A 25,353-nucleotide genomic window follows, 5' to 3' on the forward strand; every position below is an offset into this window, starting at 1 on the left:
TTGTACACAATTAGTTTTTAAATACTCTCATTCTGAGAGTTTTCCAGTTTGTCTGTGATAAAAGTAGTTTTTGTTGACTTTAAATCTTTAAAACACTTTCTACCTATAGCTTACATACTTTATGATACATATTACCTTCAATAGTCAGTATAATGTAATGCAAGTGCTTTTGAATAAAGGGCTTATGACAGAACTTAAATTCTTGGTTTCAGGAATAAAAATAATAATAATCTTGGTTGGTTCAAAACATGAAATATATGTTACTTAAGCTTGATCATTTGAAATTCCATATGATTCTAAAAAATTGGTCATTGGATCCTCGTGAGCCTTTGTGCTTTCAGTACAACCCCAGGGGCATTTACTCATAAGTATTAATAAATACTTTGCTTTGAGTCAAGGAAATCTGAAGAATCTCATGGGTGCAGCCAGGGCATATTATGTTTCTCTAAACCAGGAAAATGAACAAATCAATTTGCATTTTGAAATCTGCAGAGAAAGAAAACTGCTAGTTAGAGTGTTATGAATTCCTCTAGGAACATTAGGGTGAAGTATTCCTTGCAATATCATATAGTGACATTTTTATTATCAGGAACTATTTTTGCGTGTACAAGTAAAAATGTGTTCTATGCTATTGCTCTCTCACTGTGAGCAGTATAGTTATAAAACTGATTCATATTGTTATCCTTGAATCTTTATTGCTTACCACAGACTGCTTGTCATGCGTAAGTCCTAAGGGCTATTGCAACTTTTATTGCTACTTATACACCATTAAGATTACATGAATGCATAAGATCAATTAAGAGAGTCCTTTATTTCATAATTTTGGGGTACCTTCATGGGAAATTTGTTTTAGAGTTGGCAAGAGTGCCTCTATAGATGTAATTTAAATCAGATATCTCTTCTGAGAATTATCTTACTGGGATATTATGTAGTATACTAACTATCAGGAAGTTGTGCAAGAAATGATAAAAAATAAACAAAGAAATACACAAACATGAGTTCTACGCAAATTTAACCTAACTAAACCAGGTACACTAAATCTTTACATAGTAAAAATCATGGAACAGTTTTCTGCTCCCTTCACTTACAGTTTCCAAAGTTCTTTTTTTTTTTTTTCCCAAAAAATAATAACACTAATCATCTCTAGAACATTTTTCAACTGATGAAACACCTTTAATTCTCTCTGTAGTTTCAATCCATGCTGTGACAGTCATGTGTGTTTATTAACTATATTTTATAGATAAGGAAATAGAGCCCAAGACATTCAATGATTTACTTAAAGTTACGATGCAAATACAATTGAAAATAAAGTACAACTCTAAGGGTATTTGCTGCTGGACTGGTTACTTTGTGTTTTGCTTTCCTTTCCAATATCTAATTATTACATTTAGTGCTTACCACTTTAGCTTTTGATCGCATATTTTTCTTTATCCCTTTTTGTGTATCTTCAATTTTGCATTTTTAACTTATTTATTTCCCTTGGATACAATCAAGTTTAGTCAGTTGTGTGGTGAAAAGCTTTTCTCCATTCCGATTTAAACACAAATAATGTCTTTAACTTCTGCATCAAACTTACAAAACAAAGGAAAAAGTCTCCATTTACCCCTTTACTTTTTCACATGCCATTTAGTCACTATATTCACTGCTCTAAACTCACTGTGCATGTACGTGTGTGTGTGTTAGTTGGTCAGTCATGTCCAACTGTTTGTGATCTCATGGACTGTAGCCCCTCCAGGCTGCTTTTTCCATGGAATTCGCCAGGCAAGAATACTGGAATGGATTGCCATTTCCTTCTCCAGGGGAACTTCCCAACTCAGGGCACAAACCCTGATCTGCTGTGTTGTAGGCAGATTCTTTTACTGTCTGAGGCACCAGGGAAGCACCTCTGTTCTTTCCTAACTGTTTGCCATAGCCAACATCCTCTTCCTTATCTACAGCTAATTTAAGATTGGTTCATTTTGTTCCCTGAACAATCTTAAAACTTCTGCTTTTCCATCCATAATACTGAATGCTTCTGATTATTTCTCCTATTATTTTGATCATAATTTCTACAAGGATTTTATTGACATTTGTTTTTAAACTTCTATATGTGATTTCAAGATTCTGTTCTAATTCATATTCTGTTTTTCACATGCTCAATGAATTATCACCATTATGTCAATGCTATTAAAACTGAGGATTGATACCATTTCTGAGCAGGCACAAATTTATTTTTGCCTAATTGCATTAAAGATGTTAAAAAGCAAAGTATAGTCTAAAACTGACTCATAGAAATGTGTGCATATTTTCTATTCTGTGTTTCTTCCTGCCTTTCTGTCTCTTTTGTAGTCACTGTATTAACAGTCACCATATTAACAGTCCAAATATTTCTTAAGAGTAATAATTGCTATCTTTCATTATTTAGTTGCTAATAAATACCCATTTTCACCTTCTATATACACGCTTTTCTTACTATAGACTGCCATACCAGATTGCTTACAATAAATTAAATGTCTTATGATTTGAATTTCCAATACTACCACCTGACCTGCCTCTTGAGTAACCTATATGAGGTCAGGAAGTAACAGAACTGGACATGGAACAACAGACTGGTTCCAAATAGAAAAAGGACTACATCAAGGCTGTATATTGTTACCCAGCTTATTTAACTTATATGCAGAGTACATCATGAGAAACGCTGGGCCGGAAGAAGCACAAGCTGGAATCAAGATTGCTGGGAGAAATATCAATAATCTCAGATATGCAGATGACACCACTCTTATGGCAGAAAGTGAATAGGAACTAAAAAGTCTCTTGTTGAAAGTAAAAGAGAAGAGTGAAAAAGCTGGCTTAAAGCTCAACATTCAGAAAACGAAGATCATGGCATCTGGTCCCATCACTTCATAGGAAATAGATGGGGAAACAGTGTCAGACTTTATCTTTTTGGGCTCCAAAATCACTGCAGATGGTGACTGCAGCCATGAAATTAAAAGACACCTACCCCTTGGAAGGAAAGTTATGACCAACCTAGACAGCATATTGAAAAGCAGAGACATTATTTTGCCAACAAAGGTCCGTCTAGTCAAGGCTATGGTTTTTCCAGTTGTCATGTATGGATATGAGAGTTGTACTGTGAAGAAAGCTGAGCGCTGAAGAATTGATGCTTTTGAACCGTGGTGCTGGAAAAACTCTTGAGAGTCCTTCGGACTGCAAGGAGATCCAACCAGTCCATTCTAAAGGAGATCAGCCCTGGGATTTCTTTGGAAGGAATGATGCTAAAGCTGAAACTCCAGTACTTTGGCCACCTGATGCGAAGAGTTGACTCATTGGAAAAGACTCTGATGCTGGGAGGGATTGAGGGCAGGAGGAGAAGGGGATGACAGAGGATGAGATGGCTGGATGGCATCACCAACTCGATGGACATGAGTTTGAGTAAACTCTGGGAGTTGGTGACAGACAGGGAGGCCTGGTGTGCTGCGACTCATGGGGTCACAAAGAGTCGGACATGAATGAGCAACTGAACCGAGCTGAACTGAATCTTACTAGAAGGACATTATCTATACTAGATTTAATATTTCTGTGTATAACTATTTATACTCTCCATTTTCATATATATGTACTTTATATGTCTATTTCCAGTTTTATGTTTTGATACCACAGATATTGATATTTTCTTTGTGACCAATAAAAAGCTAGGTACATCATATCAATAACTTCTTTTCACTGCTTCATATATAACCTGTGTTCTGCCACAGAAAATTACACGATTGTTACTGGATAATGTGACTTAGTAGCACTTTTATTGGAATTTGTCTTTCTCCTGAGAAAATGTTGGTATGTAGGTGAGAGTAGAATTCTTTTTACGAGCTCGTGTTGCTTGAAATACTTGCAAAAATTTGAGATATAATCTGACTGATATCTTCTGGTGTTTCATTTACTTCATCATTTGGACACCTGAGAAATCTGCTTACCCCTTATTTAGAAAAAAGCTGTGCATGTTTCATGTCTAAAACTAAGAGGCATCCAGAATCCACTCAATAACAGGAAATTTAATAAGCACTAAATTGCAAAGCCAAAGAATAAATCATCTCTTTGTCAGTGAATTCTCAGAAGGTAGGTAAGAAAGTTTCATTATTTTAAAGAGTGATATGTGGCACACAGGAATTAATCAAACAGCCTTAAGGGAATGAATGTGACTACATGCTAAACACCTTTTACATTAATTTTAACGTCTCTGTTGTGTTTCAGGTGATTTTATAGATATCTTCTCTGGACAATGAGGATAAAGGCTATTCATAACACTACATAAATATCTATATTAATTATAGGCTGAATTTGTGTAGAACAAATTATTAATTACTTTCACATATGAGGTTAAGTTTTATCATTTTGAAAATTGTATTGCATGAATATGGTGATTTTCTTTAGTACTAAGATGAGAAAAGTAGGGCTGAAATATATTCAGTAAGTTATCAAATATAACTTACAACTCTGAATCCAGGGATCTTACATTGGAACCAGGAGCAGAAAAAAGGATTCCATGTCTCCTTTTCTCTCACTTCCTAAAATTTAATATTTGTTCCCATCACTCTACATTTCGATAGGTTTATCTGTTGTTATACTAGTATCTTTTTAACTATTAGAGCCTTTGTGTTTGCTTGTCTCCATAGGTAGTTTGAAAGAAGCCAATCTGGCTACTAAAGTTCTAACTCCATCCTCATTGCTGGTGAGGCCAGGGGCATTCAGGTGGAAGTAACATCAATTGCAATCCAGTAAAGGTGTAGCTTTTTTTTGAACAACTACTGAGGTTATTTAATTTACTGAAATTAAAAAAAAAAAAGCATGAAAAAGCAAATGAAAATGGCATTATGTCTTACTAACCTTTTCTCATATATGTTCCTCTGTCAGTTGTACTGTAAGGAAGCCAAACAGGTTTCCCTTATGTTCATCAAATAAAAGTGATAACTAGCTATTCATAAATACACTTATGCTTCTATGAGGAATAATTAAATGATGCAAGTAAGCTCTTCAGGTGAAAAATACAGTCATTGCAAAGTGCAAGAGGTGTTTACCTTCTAGATGCTCAGATGTGACTAAAGACTGAAACAAAGTCAAAAGAATTTAATTTCAAAGGATATTGTTGGCAATTATGGACAAGACAGCTCCTTCTATCAAGTGTAAAACATAGTAAAATTGCTTTTATAAATGTTTTTACTATTTCTTAAATTTGAATAATATTTAAGAGAAAACATTTCAATCTTTTCTAGAAATAGAAAAGAATATAGAATAGAAAAGAAAAAAAAGATTTAAATGTGCAAAGAAGTAACTGTCATATATTGCTGTAAAGATATGAAGTAACCTCATTAGATTTTTCTTTTAATTTTTGTATAATTTTAAAATTTACTCTCTGTTTACAGTTATTGCAAATATTTGCTATATTCACTAAGCGGTACAATACATCCATGTAGCCTACTAGTTTATACCTTCTATTTCCTCACTTCTGTATTACCCCCTTGTCAAACTGGGAACTCATCACTAGGGAACACGAAGGAAATTTTCCTTCACTGTTGGTGGGAATGTAAACTGAGAAAACCACTATGAAAAGCAGTATGGTGTTTACACAAAAAAGTAAAACTATAACTACCATACAACTCAGTAATTCTACTCCTGGATATATATCTGAATGCTAATTCAAAAATACTACTACAAAAGTACTAATTCAAAAAGATACATTCACCTCAATGTTTATAGTAGCATTAGTTATAATTGTCAAAATATGAAATCTACCTAAGTGTTCACCAACAAATGAATGGATAAAGAAGATACGGTAAATATATATACACTGGAATACTATTTGACCATAAAAATAACATTTTTTTCCCCATTTGTAGCAACTTGAATGGACTTAGAGGGTACTGTGCTAAGTGAAATGAGTCAGTAAGAGAAAGACAAATATTATATGGTATCACTTATATGTGGGATCTAAAAAATGCAGCAAACTAGTGAATATAGCAAAAGAGAGGCAGACACAGATACAGAGAACAAACTAGTACTTGGTAGCTTCATACCTTGAATACAGAAAGAAACTGGGGATTTTGCAGCATGTTGAGGAAGTGTGCAAGGATAAGCTATTTTAGAAGATGAGATAAATAAGTCACATACCGAAAGCATTGTACAAATCATGCCTTTGGAAATACAAATTCAGGAGTAATTTTATTTTCTCCCCATCCAAAAAAAAAATACACAAAGAGTAGCTGTTCATGTGTCCCACACTAACTAGAGAGCTATTATAGGATTTATTTGGAGATGAAGAGAAAATATAAATATATGAAAGCATATGAATAAATTATTATAGCCTATATTAAATCCAAAAAAAAGTAAAAAAATGGACTTCCACAGGGATGTTTAAGTACCAACTTAATGCATATGTAGCATAATAGTACATTAAAATACATTGCTATACTTAATATAAATCAATATTTTAAATTTATTTTGTCAATATACTTTTTATTCAAAATTTAGCTTCTTACCAGCAAAGTTGTTAAAAATAAATTATATTTTTAAAATACTTCATTCATAGGAGTAGCTGTAATTTCATTTTACAGAATTACTAAAGTTTGGTTTCAAACCACCTCAATAAAGTGAATCACAATAAAGTGAATCACAAAGATTTGTAGTTTCAGAGTGCATATAAAACTTATGTTTGCAAGATGCTATGGTCTATCAATTGCGCAACATCATCATGTCTAAAAACATAATGTACTTACTTTAAAAATACTTTATTGCTAAAAAATGCTAATCATCATTGAGTCTTAAAGTAGCAGTAATAACATCAACTATCAGTAATTAAAGATCACCATAATAAAAATAATAAAACAAAATATTTAAAAAATTACCAAAATGTGACACAGAGACAGAATGTGAGAAAATGCTGTTGGAAAAATGGCCCCAATAGATTTAATCTATGCAGAATTGGGGCTTCCATTGTGGCTCAGATGTTAAAGAATCCATCTGCAATGCAGGAAACCCAGGTTCCAACCCTGAGTGGGGAAGATTCCCTGGAGAAGGGAATGGTAGCCCACTCCAGTATTCTTGCCTGGAGAATCCCTTGGACAAAGAAGCCTCGCAGACTACAGCCCATAGGGTGGTAAAGAGTCAGACACAACTGAGCAACTAGTACTTTCATGAAGAATTGCCACAAATATTTAATTCATAAAAAAATCAATAAAGCATAATGGACCAAAGTACAATAAAATTATATATATAATTATAAAGTATATATAATTATTTATATCTAAAGTATATATATTTAAAATTATATTTAATTATATATATTGTATATATATATAATTGTGTGTATATATATAATTATACATATATATATATGAAGCTGAAACTCCAAGACTTTGGCCACCTGATGCGAAGAGCTGACTCACTGGAAAAGACCCTGACACTGAGAAAGATTGAAAGCAAGAAAAGAAGGGGACGACAGGATGAGATGGTTGGATGGCATCACTGACTCAATGGACATGAGTTTGAGTCAACTCCAGGAGTTGGTGATGGACAGGGAGGCCTGGCGTGCTCCAGTCCATGGGGCCGCAAAGAGCTGGACACGACTGAGCGACTGAACTGAACCGGTGATGTTCATGTGTAGAGTCTTCTCTTGTGTTGTGTGAAGAGGGTGTTTGCTATGACGAGTGTGTTCTATTGGCAAAATTCTATTAGCATTTGCCCTGCTTTATTCTGTACTCCAAGACCAAATTTACCTGTTACTCCAGGTGTTTCTTGACTTCCTACTTTTGCATTCCAGTCCCCTATAATGAAAAGGACATCTTTTTTGGGTGTTAGTTCTAGAAGGTCTTGTAGGTCTTCATAGAACTGTTCAACTTCAGCTTCTTCAGCATTACTGGTTGGGGCATAGACTTGAATTACTGTGATATTGAATGGTTTGCCTTGGAAACAAACAGAGATCATTCTGTCGTTTTTGAGATTGCATCCAAGGACTGCGTTTCGGAGAGTTGTATCATAAAGAAGGCTGAACACCAAAAGAATTGATGCTTTTGAACTGTGGTGTTGGAGAAGACTCTTGAGAATCCCTTGGACTGCAAAGAGATCAAACCAGTCAACCCAAAAGGAAACCGACCCTGAATATTCATTTGTAGGACTGATGCTGAAGATGAAACTCCCATATTGGGCCACATGATGCGAAGACCTGACTCTTTAGAAAAGACCCCGAGGCTGGGAAAGATTGAAGGCAGGAAGATAAAGGGACAGCAGTGGACGAGATGATTGGATGGCATCAGTGACTCAGGAGAATATGTATGTACTAAGTCTCTTTAGTCGTGCCTGAATCTTTGTGAACTGTAGCTAGTCTGGCTCCTCTGTCAATGGTATTCTCCAGGCATGAATACTGGAGTGGGTTGCCATTTCCTTCTCCAGGGGATCTTTCTGACCCAGGATCGAACCAGCATCTCCTGCATTAGCAGGCAGATTCTTTACCAGTAACGCCACCTGGTTTGAGCAAACTCCAGGAGATGGTGAAGGACAGGGGAAGCCTGGTGTGCAACAGTACATGGGGTTGCAAAGACCAGGACATGGCTGAGCGACTAAACCACAAAAATATGTGAATACTTATAAACAGTTATGCAGTGTTAGAACAAAACCTGCCCTGTCTCCTTATATACTGCATAGCATTTTTACACTTTTGAAAATATTGACATGTCATGACTTGAAGATTACTAGAATGTGAGCAATTAACACTGTGCTCAGATATTATATCTTGTGGGAACTGGTTACTTTGTAAATATCTTAAGAAGATTTGGTGTTAAATGATTATGATAGTGTCATACAAAATTCACACACATTTTGTTCACAGAGAAACACTGACAAAATATCTATGGTTAACAAATTTGAAAGAAAATATTAATTTAATAATTTTCCCATTAAACTTATGACCATTGAAGGATATCTCCAGTTGTTAGACTAAAATTTAAAATGACTATAAAACATATTTTAAAATGGGAGATGAATAAATGTGTGTATATAAACTTTCATAGCTGATTTTTTTTCTTTATCTTTTCCTGTTTTTTTCTTTTTGTAATTTTCTGCTATTTCCAAAGAGAAAAATAGATATTATATATATAATATATTATTTTACTCTGCAACAAGAGTTTCAACTATGGATAATAATATTTGCCAACTAAATTTAACTTATTTTATATAAAAATAGTACTTTATTAGAATACCTAGCTGTGGAGGGGAGCCATGGACAGACTGTTTAAATTAATTAAAAAATAATAAACTTTGTTACATACCCTGGAACATGTTACCAAGAGATTTGATAAAGCATATATATATATACACACACACACACACACACACACACATATATATATATATATATATATAAAGGAGAAGGCAATGGCACCCCACTCCAGTACTCTTGCCTGGAAAACTGGAAAATCCCATGGACGGAGGAGCCTGGAAGGCTGCAGTCCATGGGGTCTCTAAGAGCCAGACATGACTGAGTGACTTCACTTTCACTTTTCACTTTCATGCATTGGAGAAGGAAATGGCAACCCACTCCAGTGTTCTTGCCTGGAGAATCCCAGGGGCGGGGGAGCTTGGTGGGCTGCCGTCTATGGGGTCGCACAGAGTTGGATACAACTGAAGCAACTTAGCAGCAGCAGCAGCATATTCAGTATATCTGCTTTTATAGAATTTCAATTGCATCTCATATGTAAAATGTGTTTTGGGGGTGTTTTTGTGTTAACATTTTATTATATCTGAAATCTACTTTGCAATATTCTCTAGAGCCCTGAAAAGTCTATGCATTTTACCTGTGAATGAGGCTAATTATAAAAATTACCTAAGAATGTAGTGAGAACAGAAAGAGCTAAAACCTTAAAAATCATTTCCCTTAGACCTTGACATATGTCTAGATGAGATCATTTCAGTTATACTCTTAATTTTCAGAAAAGGTTGATTCAGACATGTGAATCAATAACAGTTTGAATTTTATTTATATTGATAAGATAAATATTATAAAATTATTAAGGTCATTTTTGCTGCACAGATTTCCCACTATATCAGGATGAATCTTGCTCAGATAATTCTCCCTGTTCTGTCTATCTCAATCCCCTGGAATGATGATAATCTATCATAGAGATGATATGCTTAGCACACTGGTTTTAACAAAGGTCTCTTGCACTCCAGTAATATAAAGACAGATTGCTTCATTTCATTCAGCCTGTTTTACCTGTGAATGAGGTTAATTATGATAATTGCTGCCTAAGAATGTGGTGAGAAATGAAAGAGCTAAAAATTTAAAAAGCACTTTGCTTATATCTTGGCACTTTGTAAGTAGTAATTCAATATTAGCTACTTGTACCAGTATTTTTAAAGTTGATATAATTGAGTTTAATCTTCATGTCTTTTGAAACTAAAAAACTGACTTCTGCAAGCACCTAAAGTCAAAAGGCATCATGAGAAACATATTGTGACATACATCTTAATAATCAGTAAATATATCATTTGTAGAGCTTATTGGGAATAATGTGAGAGTAACTTTTTGAGGTTTTGAAATTATTTCTAATATAAACAATACAAGAATGTTTCAACCTTATATTATTGTCTTTTAGTGTATTTCAGTATCAACATACTATAAGTATAAACAGAGTCAACTGATATACCTTGACACTTGAAATTCTATTAAATTCAGTGTAATCACTGTTCTTTCATAAAAAAAAAAATTAATCCTTGATCTACTTTCTGGTGTCTACTTACACCTCTCTGTTTACATTTGCATTGAATTCTTAATCTTCTCATTTGCTACAGTTACTCTCTTCTCCAGGGCTTTCCTGAAAGCTCAGCTGGTAAAGAATCCACCTGCAATGCAGGAGACAGAGGTTTGATTCCTGGGTTTGAGCCTCCTCCCTGGAGGAGGGCATGACAATCCACTCTAGTATTCTTGTCTGGAGAATCTCATGGACAGAGAAGCTTGCTGGGCTACAGTCCATGGGTTACAAAGATTCAGACAGAACTGAGGGACTAAGCACAGCACCCAGCACATAGGTATATAAAGAATATTTGTTGAAAGAAAGGTGAATTGTGAAGAGTTAATTTCTCTAGTTGCTTTACTTTATACCCCAATATTTTTGTTCTCACACTACTCACAATCTGCCTGAATGAACTTAACATAGTTACTAAACTATAGAAGAAAAATTAATTTAAGTGTTTAGTAGATTAATATCAATGCATGATATCATATGTATACATGTTTATATAATGAATGTAAATAAACTTGCTTGTGATTTTCATGGCTCTCAGAACAACTTATAACTCTTTTAAGATAACAAAAGTGATAGTGGAACTAAATTTATTTCCCCTTTTCCATAATAGCAATAGCAGGAGATACATCAGGTAATGTGATTTTTGTTATTTGTTTGAAGTCATATATTCAATAATCATAAAGCAGGTTTGCTATTTCAAATACTAGATGGGAAGAAAAAGTTTTCTGCTTTGTGTGTGTATTCACTTTCAATGTTCTTGTTTCTATTCAATAAGTTATCTCATTCCATCTGGTATGGAACACTGTGGTGTTATTTGCACTGTAATCTAGATTGTTTATGTAAAGACACAGTAGGGGAGAACACTTGTTTGATCATGTGAAGTTATGCTAAAATAAGGCAAATAAATGCCCACAGGTAGTTCATCAAGGTGAAAATTAAGCTGTCTTTCTAAACTAGAAGTCGAAAGCAAGGAAACAACATGAAAATAAGAACAGAAAGGTGTCTGTGTATAGAGAGAAATTGAGTGAATCAGGCAGACGCTGAGCATAGAATCTAAGTATCATGAACGAATGTTCAAAATGTTAAGATTCATTCTTGTCTCTTTTCTTAATGACTTCCCCATCTTTATCAAAAATTGCTACAATAACATTTACCAGATATTTAGGACACAAATGTAAAGACCATACTCTAGGACACAGAACTGTAAATAACCTTCTTTGTAAGATTCTTCTAAAAGGATGAGAAATTATTCCACATGTGAGAACATTAAATAAATGTGAAATAAAATCAAAGTTGGAAAATACTCTGGACACACTCTCAAAAGATTTGTAATTAATTCTTCAGAGCAGAAGCCTTCACTTTTAACAAATATGTATCACTTACTCACTTATATGATTTAAAGTATCCTAGATCAATTAGATCAGCCACCTATAAAAAGCAACTCAAAATATTCCAGCTTAAATAAGATGAAACTTTAGCTTTCATGTGAAAGAATTCTCAAGTTGGGCAGGTAGGATGATTCTCAAAATCATCAGGGACATAGGTTCTAGCTGTTCTCTACTTTGTCTTAGCAAGTGGCTTTTAATTTCAAAGTCATTGCAAGGTCCTAGATAACACTTGAAACTTACATCCCTCCCTCTGCGTTTGAGAAAGCAGAGGTGAAGTTAAGGTGGGTGATGAGGTTGTATACTCTTGCCTGGAAAATCCCATGGATGGAGGAGCCTGGTAGGCTACAGTTCATGGGGTCGCAAAGAGTCAGACACGACTGAGCGACTTCACTCACTCACTCATTACAACTCCCACTAAACAACTTCTGCTTGTAGTCAGAATCAATCGAAGTTTACGGCTAGTGGCAGAGGAGACTGAGAACTCTAGTCTATCAACTTGGAAAGCTAACACAACCAACAGCACAGTGTTATTGTTATTAAGGAGGAACAGCTGAAGGGATATATGTGTGGGCAAATAAGTCTCTGTCAAGGTCTTCAGTAGAGTTCTAGTACACTTTATTTTCTAGGTATTAAAAAAATTACCCTTATCTATATTGTTTTATAATCAACATGTAATGATGGGATTATTTCCCCAAACCATGAGGTTTTATAAACCATTAGGCTTAATAAACCATTGCATTTAGTAATAAATTACCTGGATTACTATTTGTTCTTTGTCATAATATTTTTATATATGATTTTGGGAGGTTATTTCATGGCACTGAACTGTCAATTTATTTAATCCAAAATGCCTATTATTTCTAAATTCAATTACCCATCAATATGTTTGCTGTCCTTTATATGCTTTTCTACTTGACACACATAAAATGATTACATATTGATAAACATTTTTCTGGAAACTACCACAATCATAATTCTAAATGTAATTTAGAAGGTAAATTCTAATACAAAATTTTTTTTTAAAGTAGACACTATATTTAACAGTAATATATTCTAAACAGTTGATAGTTTCCTAAATTTTCATTTTCATTGTGACTTTCAATAAATATAATGTTAATTTAATTTGTTTTCATAATAAGTGATTGGCAAATTCATTAGTTCATTTTACAAATAATCACCAATTATGTAACTATTATTGTTTCAAATGCTTAAAATATATACTAAGAAAAGAGCAATTGATTAAATTATCAGTTAAGGATAGAAAAAATATGTATATAAGATAAGAAATACAGTTGTATCAAAGCACATAGTTAACAGAATAATTATGTTCAACAGATACAGGAACACTTTTATGAGCAGGATTGGAGTGCCTATCAACTATCCATATAAAGTTGGTGGAAAGAATATTGGACATATGAATCTGGAGTTCTGGTGAAAGAGTTAGTTTTAGGATAGAACTTTGGAACACATCAGCATATTGACAAAGCCATGTAAATGGATATGGAGTTAGAATCCCAACATAAAAAGAGAAAATTTGTAATATTAACCATCATGACACATCAAGCATCCATCCAAAGATGTTGAAAAGAAGTAGCTAGAGAGAGACAGGGGAAAGAAAACAAGCCCTTCTGGAAAGTGTTTTAGTGAAAGTACAGTTTCCTGGAGAAAGATGTATTCAGTTCAGTTGCTCAGTCCTGTCTGACTCTTTGAGACCCCCTGGAATGCAGCATGCCAGGTTTCCCTGTCCATTACCAACTATCAGAGATTACTCATGTCCATTGAGTCAGTGATGCCATTCAACCATCTCAATCCTCTGTCATCCCCTTCTCCTCCTGTCTTCAATCTTTCCCAGCATCAGGGTTTTTCCTATTGAGGAAGTTTATTGCATCAGGTGGACAAAGTATTGGAGTTTCAGCTTCAGCATCAATTCTTCAATGAATATTCAGGACTGATTTCCTTTAGGATGAACTGGTTGAATCTCCTTGCAATCCAAGGAACTCTCAAGATCTTCTCCAACACCACAGTTCAAAAGTATCAATTCTTCAGCACTCAGCTTTTTTTTATAGTCCAACCCAAACATCCATAAATAACTACTGGAAAAAACATAGCTTTGACTAGATGGATCATTGTTGGCAATGTAATGCCTGCTTTTTTATATGCTGTCTAGGTTCATCATAGCTTTCCATCCAAGGAGCAAGCATCTTTTAATTTTATGGCTGGAGTAACCATCTGCAGTGATTTTTGAACCCAAAAAAATAGTCTGTCACTGTTTCCATTGTTTCCCCATCTATTTGTCATGAGGTGATGGGACCAGATACCATGATCTTCGTTTTCTGAATGTTGAGTTTTAAGCCAACTTTTCACTCTCCTCTTTCACTTTCATTAAGAAGCTCTTTAGTTATTCTTCACTTTCTGCCATATGGTGGTTCATCTGCATATCTGAGGTTATTAATATTTCCCCTGGCAATTTTGATCCCAGCTTGTGCTTCACCCAGTCTGGTATTTCGCATACTGTACTCTGCATAGAAGTTAAATAAACAGGGTGACAATATTCAGCCTTGACATACTTCTTTCCTAATTTGGAACCAGTCTGTGGTTCCATGTCCAGTTCTAACTGTTACTTCTTTACCAGCATACAGATTTCTCAGGAGGCAGTTCAGGTGGTCTGGAATTCCCATCTCTTTCAGAATTTTCCCGTTTTTTTGTGATCCACACAATCAAAGGCTTTCACATAGTCAATAAAGCAGAAGTAGATGTTTTTCTGGAACTCTCTTGCTGTTTCGATGATCCAATGGATGCCAGCAATTTGATCTCTGGTTCCTCTGCCTTTTATAGATCCAGCGTTAACATCTGGAAGTTCATAGTTCATGTACTTTTGAAGCCTGGCTTGGAGAATTTTGAGCATTACTTTACTAGCATGTGAGATGAGTGCAATTGTGTGGTAGTTTGAGCATTCTTTGGCATTGCCTTTCTTTGGGATTGGAATGAAAACGGACCTTTTCCAGTCCTGTGCCCATTGCTGAGTTTTCCATATATGCTGGCATATTTAGTGCAGCAATTTCACAGCATCATCTTTCAGGATTTGAATTAGCTCAACTGGAATTCTATCACCTCCACTTGCTTTGTTCGTAGTGATTCTTCCTAGGGCCCACTTGACTTCGCATTCCAGGATGTCTGACTCTAGGTGAGTGATCATACCATCATGGATATCTGGATTATTAATATCCTTTTTGTACAGTTCTTCTGTGTATTCTTGCCACTTTTTATTAATATCTTCTGCTTCTGTTAGGTTCCTACCATTTATGTCCCTTATTGAGCCCATCTTTGCATGAAATGTTCCCTTGGTATCTCTAATTTTCTTGAAGAGATCTATTGTCTTTCCCATTCTATTATTTTCCTCTATTCCTTTGCACTGAGTAAGTCTCTCTTATCTCTCCTATCTATTCTTTGGAAACTCTGCTTTCCAATGGATATATTTTTCCTTTTCTCCTTTTCCTTAGCTTCTATTCTTTTCTCAGCTATTTGTAAGGCCTCCTCAGACAACCATTTTGCCTTTTGCATTTCTTTTTCTTGGGGATGGCTTTGATCACTGTCTCCTGTACAATGTCACAAACCTCTGTCCATAGATCATCAGACACTCTGTCTATCAGATCTAGTCCCTTGAGTCTATTTCGCACTTCCATTCTATAATTGTAAGGGATTTGATTTAGGTCATACCTGAATGGTCTAGTGGTTTTCCCAACATTCTTCAATTTAAATCTGAATTGGCACTAAGGAGTTCATGATCTGAATCACAATCAGCTCCTGGTCTTTTTTTGCTGACTGTATTGAGCTTCTCCATCTTTGGCTGCAGAAAATATAATCAATCTGATTTCAATATTGATCATCCAATAAGTGGTCATTTCTAAATGCTGCTGATTATAAGCTGAAGCCTGGTAAACAGCCACTAGATTTAGCAATGTGAAGGGCAATGAAGAACTTGATAAAAACATCTTCAGAAAAACTGTGTTGGGGGCAAATCTGGATTGAAGTAGATCAAGAGAGAATTATTAACTCATATATATGGAATCTAGAAAGATCATACCAACAGTCCTTTGTGCAGGTCAGCAAAGAAGACACAGACATAAATAACAAACTTTTGGACCCAGTGTGAAAAGAAGAGGGTGGGATGATTTGAGAGAATAGCATTGAAACATATACATTACCATATGTAAAATAGATGGCAGGTGGGAGTTTGATGTATGACACAGGGAACCCCAAACTGGAGCTCTGTGACAACCAAGAAGGATGGGGTGCCAAAGTAGGTGAGAAGGGGGCTCAGAAGGGAGGGGTCACAGGTATGCCTATGGCTGATTCATGTTCATGTATGGCAGAGGCCATCACAAAATTGTAAAGTAATTATCCTCCAATTAAAGTAAATAAATAAATTTTAAAAGAGAGAGAAGGCAAGAAAGAAACCCAGCATTTCAAAAAAAGATAACTCTTTAAGGAATTGTACTGTGAAGGGATTTATGTATTTGCAGTGCCTATAAGTGACATCAAGATTTGTCTGATTGCTTAAAAAATTAAAAATATGACATGCCATATTGATAACATTTGAGAAAAAGGCATAATAAATGATACAAAGACAAAAAGGGACAAGTACTTGATCAATGGCCATATGCAGGCTAGAAGAAATAAGAGCCAGTGTGTAAGAAGAAAGAATGGCTTTCATTTGACTACAGATGATTGACGGCTCATGTATTATGGCATAGAGCTGGGATTAGAGAGAGAGGTGTCAAGAATGACAGTGCTGACTTATGTAACAGAATAAATCTAGTTGGGCTACCTTAGTGATTCCTATGGTAAAGAATCCACCTATAATACAGGAGACCTGAGGTTGACCCTGGGTGGGTAAGATCTCCTGGAGAAGCTTGGAGAATTCTATGGACAGAGGAGCCTGGTGGGCTAGAATACATGGGGTCACAAAGAGTCAGACACGACTGAGTGACTAAGCACACTTGCATGAATCCTTTACCAAAACCGAAATATGAGTTTATTATGAAATGGATTGTGTTTGATCTGCCTCAGAGATATTGAAGTGAAGTTATGCACTAGTTAATTGGATCAGTTCAGTTCAGTCTCTCAGTCGTGTCCAAATCTTTTCTACCCATGGACTGCAGCATGCCAGGATTCCCTGTCCAGCACCACCTCCTGGAGATTGCTCAAACTCTTGTCCACATCAAGTCCATTATGCCATCCAAGCATCTCATTCTCGGTCATCCCCTTCTCCTCTTGCCCTCAATCTTTCCCAGCATCAGTGTCTTTTTAAATGAGTCAGCTCTTTGTATCAGGTGGCCAAAGTATTGGAGTTTCAGCTTCAACATCAGTCCTTCCAATGAACACCCAGGACTGATCTCCTTTAGGATGGACTGGTTGGGTCTCCTTGCAGTCCAAGGGACTCTCAAGAGTCTTCTCCAAACCACAGTTCAAAAGCATCAATTCTTTGGCATTCAGCTTTGTTTATAGTCCAACTCTCACATCCATACATGACTACTGGAAAAACCATAGCCTTGACTAGAAGGACCTTTGTTGGCAAAGTAATGTCTCTGGTTTTTAATATGCTGTCTAAGTTGGTCAGAGACTTTCTTCCAAGGAGCAAATGTCTTTTAATTTCATGGGTGCAGTCACCTTCTGGAGTGATTTTGAAACCCAAGAAAATAAAGTATCTCTCAGTTTCCATTGTTTCCCCATCTATTTGCCATGAAGTGATGACACTGGATGCCATGATCTTAGTCTTCTGAATGGTGAGTTTTAAGTCACCTTTTTCACTCTCCTCTTTCACTTTCATCAAGAGGCTCTTTAGTCCTTCACTTTCTGCCATAAGGGTGGTGTCATCTGCATATCTGAGGTTATTGATATTTCTCCTGGCAATCTTGATTCCAGCTTGTGCTTCTTCCAGCCCAGCATTTCTCATGATGTACTCTGCATAGAAGTTAAATAAGCAGGGTGACAATATACAGCCTTGACATACTCCTTTCCGGATTTGGAACCAGTCTGTTGTTCCATGTCTAGTTCTCACTGTTGCTTCTTGACCTTCATACTAGTTTCACAGGAGGCAGGTCAAGTCTGGTATTCCCATCTCTTGAAGAATTTTTCACAGTTTATGTGATCCACATAGTCAAAGGCTTTGGTATAGTCAATGAAACAGAAGTAGATATCTTTCTGGAATTCTCTTGCTTTTTCAATAATCCAACAGATGTTGTCAATTTGATCTCTGGTTTTTCTACCTTTTCTAAATCCAGCTTGAATATTTGGAAGTTTTAGGTTCCCATACTGTTAAAGCCTGGCTTGGAGAATTTTGAGCATTACTTTCGTAGTGTGTGAGATGACTTTAGTAGTTTGAACACTCCTTGGCATTGATTTTCTTTGGGATTGGAATGAAAACTGACCTTATCCAGTCCGGTGCCCACTGCTGAGTTTGCCAAATTTGCTGGCAAATTGATTGTAGCACTTTCACAGCATCACCTTTTAAATAGCTCTGCTGGAATTCCATCACCTCCACTAGTTTTGTTCATAGTGATGTTTCCTAAAGCCCACTTGAGCTCACACTCCAGGATGTCTGGTTCTAGGTGAGTGATCACACCATTCTGGTTATCTGGGTTATTAAGATCTTTTTTGTATAGTTCTTCTGTGTATTCTTGACATTTCTTGGTTACGTAAGAATATATGCAATATATGTAAATATAAGTAAATATGATCTAGAGTTATACATGCATTATTTAATCTGTGAATTGTCTGTCATTAATCATAAAATAGTGACTGGCAGGCGTTGGAGAAGGAAATGGCAAGCCACTCCAGTATTCTTGCCTGGAGAATCCCAGGGACGGGGAAGCCTGGTGGGCTGCCGTCTATGGGGTCGCATAGAGTCGGACACGACTGAAGTGACTTAGCAGTAGCAGCAGCAGCAATCTCAGGATACAAGATGAAAAGTGATAGAGGGCTTACATATAAGCCATGTTATATTCAGGCTGTATACGTATCTTTTGAAAAGTTCCAACAGTGTAAATAATTCATTACATGATTTTATTTTAATCAGCCAGTTTTAAAGTTATTTTATTTATTATTATTATATCTTCTTTAATTTCACTAGTAGCATTCCTTCATTGATTTTATATAGCTAAGAAAAAAATGTTCTGAAAATCATGTTAGTAAATGTCTCTCTGTTTATGTTATCTTTACCATAACTCAAATGAATTGCTTTAAGTAATCTATTTTCAAAAAGAAGGTGCTGTCAATGTATAGACAATCCTTAACTCACTCCCTAGGTTTTTCTACTATATTTATTGTCTTGTATACATATTGAAAATTTTTATTTTTTTTACAAACTTTATCTTTCATTTGTCCCCACCAAATATAATATATTATATTTGACCACTTTTCATCCTCTTCATGGAGAAGGCAATGGCACCCCACTCCAGTACTCTTGCCTGGAAAATCCTATGGAGGGAGGAACCTGGTGGGCTGCAATCCATGGGGTCGCCAAGAGTAGGATACGACTGGGCGACTTCACTTTCACTTTTCACTTTCATGCATTGGAGAAGGAAATGGCAATCCACTCCAGTGTTCTTGCCTGGAGAATCCCAGGGACGGGGGAGCCTGGTGGGCTGCCGTCTATGGGGTCACACTGAGTCGGACATGACTGAAGTAACTTAGCAGCAGCAGCAGCATCCTCTTCAACCATTATCATACAGTTATACTAAATCACTCCAATTGTGCTTCTTGAAAAAAAAAAAAATTAACCTTCTTATGTTGGTTTTTGAAATAGAATTTCTCAGTACAAACGTGAGTGGTTTCTTTCTTCATAGAAACCAAATATTGGCTAAAATGGAGGAGAAAAAGGTTTTTTGATAATAATGTCCTTTAATATTTCTGAATGTGTAATTTCCTACAAATTTTAAAGCCTTTGAAAAGTTATAGAATAGTTTTTACTAAGGAAAATAAAGTCCACAAGAATTTATATCAGACGTCGTTTGGTTGCAATATATCGCAATGCGTTTAGCTTTAGCTATAAGTCTGTTAAGCTTATATTTCAAACATATTAGCTTGAAATTCTATTCCATCTTTGAAAAAACAAGATAATAAACATAGTGTCTGAAATTGTTCTTTGATACAAGACGTTATATCCAGAGGAAACAGTACATGTGGGATGCTTCTCCCTCACTTTGATATATATATTGAATAAAAGCATTTTTGAAAACATTTTGAAAGATATTACAGGATAAATGAGAAAACTCCATAAACACTATAAAACAAGAATAGGGCCAGATCAGTGATGTCTACTGGCCTATATCTATCTGTAGGTATAGATAAAAATAAATCTTCCTTTCTGCGGTATACCTTTGTTCTGAACATAACATGTGGAGGTTAAGGCAATTTAAAGATTTTAGTAAGACCTAAAATATATTTCTAGACATACATTTTCATACATGTATAGTTAATTAATTTTTTAGGCCACAGTTTTTAACAAATGTTTCTTAGTTTATATAATATATATGCACTGAAATATTTCAGTAAATTTTTTTTTGTAACTGTTTTTACAGAGATGATCTGCATGAGAAAGATTTAGAGACTAGAATAATCACTACCTAAGATTCAGTATTTTGGAGGCCCTTTTTCTAAGAGTTTTTATAACACTACATAAAACGTCAAAATCTAAATTAGGTTTGGGTTAATTCTTGTGGCAAAATATTAACTTCAAAGCTATTTTAAAAAGAGAGAGAAAATATTGTTTGTGAAGTTGGTCATTTAAGTAATCTTGTTATCACTTCTGTAAGAGTCACAGTTTTGGATTATATTCTTATGAAAGGGAAAACATTAGAATAATACTTTTTGATGTGTGAGGCCTTGGATAAAGGAGCATTGCAATGTTAGGATAATCTCAGCTAAGGCCCATAAGAATGCTGTAATAAACGTGCTTGGTTTCCTTTTGGAAGCAAAGAAGAAGTATCTGTGACAGGTAGGTAATTATCCATAACTCTTTACTTCCTATTTATGTTATAATTATGTGATGCTACAATGCCTACTGCTAGTTACATGGGCTTGGCCATGTAGACTAAATGAATATGGTTGTATAATTCTAGCTGAAACTTTAAAATATAAGTAAAATTTTTTTTTAGCTCTCTCAAGCTTGCCAGGTGAAAAGCATGCCTCAGGGAGCCATTGTTCCTTCTGCTTGAGATTCAGAATGAAGACACGTGGATAACAGAGACTTATAAGAGACACCAACATATTGAATAACGTAGAAGAAATGAATAAATTTCCAGTTACCTATAACCTACCAAGACCAACTCATGAAGAAATGAAAAATCTGAACACACTAATAATTGATAAGGAGATTGAATCAGAATATTTTCTAAGTAAAATCTTGGCTCTACTCTTCAGCACCTCCTTAACCAAAGTTTCTCAAACTTCATTTAGAGTAGGAATTAGATTTCTAGATGTTATTGCCTGTTTATTAATATTATGATATTGAGTGCTTCCCTTAAAGTATTTCATATTTTATTTGGTTTTAATGAGAATGTTTAATGATGTTAACTATATTTTATTAAAATTTAAATAATGTTTATTTTATCTTTAAGAGACTTAAACCATAATATAAAGTCTATAACAAATGGTTCTATTCCTTAGCATAATGGACCTTGCCATAAACACAAGAAAATCAGGCTAACTATATTTGTAAGTATGAAAAAGAACACTTCAAATATTTGTTTTTTTTTTTTTGACTTAAAGAAACCCAATTTTATAGTCTCAAATGTTTCTATAGAAACCTATTCTACTTACCCAGAGGCAATTCTTTTTGTTCTAAAATTTCTTGAACTATGCAATAACAGTGTTAATTGCTTAGTCATATCCAACTCTTTGTAACTATAGCCCGCCAGGCTCCTTTGTCCTTGGATTTCTCCCAGCAAGAATACTGGAGTGGGTAGCCATTCCCTTCTCCAGAGGGTCTTCCTGATCCAGGGATCAAACCTGGATCTCCCACATTGCAGGCAGATTCTTTACCATCTGAACCACCAGGGAAGCCATGCAATAGTGTTAACAGTTAAATTAGAACATCTTTCAAAATAATCTTAAATTTATAAAAATATTTTATGAGTTTTGTATTTGCAGTTTTTATTTTGATAAGTGAAAACTCTAACTTATTCAATATTAGCACATGTGTCTATGGATCTAAAGAAATTATAAAAATATATTATCAACTTTTATTTTCATTAAGGTAGTCAAGCCTTGAGGCAATGGATTATAGAAAATTTTACAAATTTAACATTATATCTCTCTCAATAATATATATCCATCATATCAAGGGAAAATTTTAAAGAGATTGGATATAATGCTTGACATTCTAACTCTTTCTTGACATAACTGCCTTAATGGCAGCAAAAAGAGGTGTATTTTCACAATATCTTATAAAATGACTTAAATAATAACACTGTTTATTACTTACACAGCAAGCATTCTGGAGACAGGGATGTTCAAATTAATTACTTTATCTAAGAACAAGCAAGAGTTGACTCATTGGAAAAGACTGATGCTCGGAGGGATTGGGGGCAGGAGGAGAAGGGGATGACAGAGAATGAGATGGCTGGATGGCATCACTGACTCAATGGACGTGAGTCTGGGTGAACTCCGGGAGTTGGTGATGGACAGGGAGGCCTGGTATTCTGCGATTCACGGGGTCGCAAAGAGTCGGACACAACTGAGAGACTGAGCTGAACAAAACTGAAGAGCAATAATTCTGGAAGTCCCAGAGAGAATCCCATGCATGCATTTATATGGCCTTGGCATGCATTCGTTAATTATATTAGACTTTAAACTAATTTCTTTTTATCTCTAGGTCTGGAGGAGGGACTTAATTTTCTTAAGGACATTACCATACCTTATCTTGGAAATTCAGGACCTATTACTAAAGAAGAAAATACAGCATGTCTTTGGATTGAACACTGAGCAGTGTCTGAAGCTTGAGATTATTTTGGAGGCCTAAACCTAAATATTTTTTTTTAATTCTTGTTTTTTTTTTTAATTTTGTAAATGAAGATTATTAACTGCTTGCTGTGGTTTAAAATAAAATTACTGCTTAATAAATCCAAATGATCTCACTTATTCCCTATTCTGGTACATAATTTACAAAAATATTTTAAGCCAATATATATATTTTAAGCTAGTATATATATATATATATATATATATATACACACACACACACGTATGTATATAATATTTATGCTAATAAAAATAAATTTTAAAGCACTTTATTAAGATTTTCTCTCTTACAGTTGAAGTGGATGGTTGATTAATCTGGATGGAGATCTGATTAGTACTTCATTAAGAATAAATGGATTTTTTCCCCTGAGGAGATTCTGACCCTGCCCAAGACAGGGTCCTCAACTGTGATGTCAACCTCACTCCAGATTGGCTGCCAGTAAAACACACATTACACATAACTGGCGATGCAGAAGAATTGTATAATCTTGAGCTTAATACAGCTAAAGATCTAACAAAATCTTGCCTGAGAAACATTTGGACAGTTGCATGAAAGATGGACAACATTACACATTCAGAGACATGGATTCTCTAAAAATCTACCTCTATATGTAGCCAGGCTGGCAGAAAGTACTTTTATTGAACTTTGTGTTTTGTTGTGGTCTGTAAAACATTACTGAGAAATGTTAAAACAAACAAACAAACAAAAAGTCCAGTGAAACACATCTCTGAGTTTATCTCAAGGATGTTGTTGAGGACACTGCTTACTACATTACAAAGCCTTTGGGAATCTTCGGGGATATTTTTCTGGTTTAATACAAGGAATACTTCTTTTCATCCTTTTAAATGCTTTACCTAAATTTGCCTGAAGCTTGAAATTTACTTTTATTTTATAAACACACAACTTATTTTTTTTAAGGTTTTTGTTGTTTAGATCTTCCATCCCAAACTGGAAACAATATTTCAGTTGTGCTTGTGGGAACATTGTGTGTGTGTGTGTGTGAAAGTCATTCAGTTGTGCCCGACTCTTTGTGACTCCATGAACTCTAGCCTACCAGGCTCCTCTGTCCATGGGGATTCTCCAGGCCAGAATACTCTAGTGGGTAGCCCGTTCACTTCTCCAGGGGATCGTCCCAACCTAAGGATCGAACCCAGGTCTCCCACATTGCAGGTTTCTTTACTGTCTGAGCCACCAGGGAAGCCCTGTGGGAATATTAATGCATGTTAAATGAATTAAACATTTGCACGGGCACTGCCAGGCATCTAAGTGGCACCAGAAGTCCTGAAGTCACTTGGAAAGGATTATAGAGAATGGAATAGAGTCCTGAGGAGGGACATGATCCTGAAGGGGCAGGATGTGGCACTGGTGGTCCCCTGGCTCCTGGTGGAACAGTGCCCCATGGAATAGGTGTTGCTGCTTCTGGTGCTTGGGAGGAGTAGAATTCGAGTATGGCCCTGGAGATGGATGTGGCATATTAGGGGTAGGATACTGCCCTCCCATTCTCAGTGCCCACAGTCCAGAATACATGGTTCCCCATGGACCTAAAGGATCAGCCACATTTGGATCTGTGTGTGCACCATATTGTCGTTGGCAGTTCTTGAAAAGACACAAGTCCATGTAGGTTATGGCCCTGTTAACCCAGGGCCTGGCACAGTTAGAGCTGGATAAGGACCCCCAGGTTGGGGTGTGATGGCCCAGAAGGAGGAAGGGGTGCCATGGATCTAGGAGGTGGCCTCGTGGGAGGCACAGAGGAAGACATTCTGTTGGTGTGGGTCCCAAATGCAGAGTGGAGGGTGTTACACTTGGTGGAGTCCAGACACAGAGAAAGTGGAGTACTTGGGTTATTCCAAGGGTTGGAACACAGCCTGCCTTGAGGAGGTTGGCCAGGTTTTGTATTACTCACAGCAGAGGTTTTGGCAGGGCAGGTTCAGGTAGTGCATCTGCCAAGGAAAATTCATGAGACATTTTCCCGGCAGGATCTGAACCTGCAGCATGATCTAAAAGCAACGGCTCCCAGGGAACTGGGTGCTGAAGAGCTGTTGCAGAGGTGCCTGTGGTAGAGGGGTGATGGGGTTGGGGGATTCCTGGGGCGGGTAGGTAACAGCACCAGTAGCATCAGCGGCAGGCAGCTCCTCCTTTAAACAAGTGTAAGTAAATGAATAGACTTAATTTT

General features: G+C 35.8%; 1 pseudogene; it reads right to left on the reverse strand.

Annotated features, from left to right (window-relative positions):
* Positions 1 to 24,412: 24,412 nt before the first annotated feature.
* LOC129633041 (MAPK-interacting and spindle-stabilizing protein-like) lies at positions 24,413 to 25,145 on the reverse strand (annotated as a pseudogene).
* Between the last annotated feature and the right edge of the window lie 208 nt (positions 25,146 to 25,353).

This window comes from Bubalus kerabau, chromosome 18 (genome assembly GCF_029407905.1).
Source record: "Bubalus kerabau isolate K-KA32 ecotype Philippines breed swamp buffalo chromosome 18, PCC_UOA_SB_1v2, whole genome shotgun sequence".
Lineage (NCBI taxonomy): Eukaryota > Metazoa > Chordata > Mammalia > Artiodactyla > Bovidae > Bubalus > Bubalus kerabau.